This window comes from Penaeus monodon, chromosome 15, assembly GCF_015228065.2.
Source record: "Penaeus monodon isolate SGIC_2016 chromosome 15, NSTDA_Pmon_1, whole genome shotgun sequence".
NCBI lineage: Eukaryota > Metazoa > Arthropoda > Malacostraca > Decapoda > Penaeidae > Penaeus > Penaeus monodon.
Window position 1 is genome coordinate 6,196,496 of NC_051400.1, and position 360 is coordinate 6,196,855.

Sequence of the window (360 nt, forward strand, 5' to 3'; positions counted from 1 at the left end):
TATCTATATGTTAAGAAAGAAAATAATTTGTGATGTGAGAACTGACGCTTTCAAGGACATTTTAACATTTGGACTCGAATGCTTTTGGTAAATGACTTTGGATGAGGAAGACATAGCAAGAAGAACGGCTTTGACAGGTGAGTTTTTTTTTTCCTTTTAAATGTTTTTTTTTTTCTTATATCTCATTTCATTTTTTTAAAAATTATTGTTGTTGTCTTTTATTTATTTTTTTTGTATATGTTATTTATTCATGTTTTTTTTGTTTTGGATTGAAAGAATGGATGGCGGTCACCTGGTGTCAAGGGGTTTGTTGACACTAATATTGATGGATGGATGTGTGTGTTTACATAATCGTGAACC

The 360-nt window shown here is 30.0% G+C and overlaps 1 protein-coding gene across 1 annotated transcript in view; it reads left to right on the forward strand.

Annotated features, from left to right (window-relative positions):
• The first annotated feature begins 6 nt into the window (after nt 1-6).
• LOC119582196 (diuretic hormone receptor-like) overlaps nt 7-360 on the forward strand; it is a 113,840-nt gene continuing 113,486 nt past the window's right edge. The window contains exon 1 of the mRNA XM_037930430.1: nt 7-137. The gene's annotated coding sequence lies outside the window, so the exon portion shown is untranslated. The remainder of the gene's footprint in view (nt 138-360) is intronic.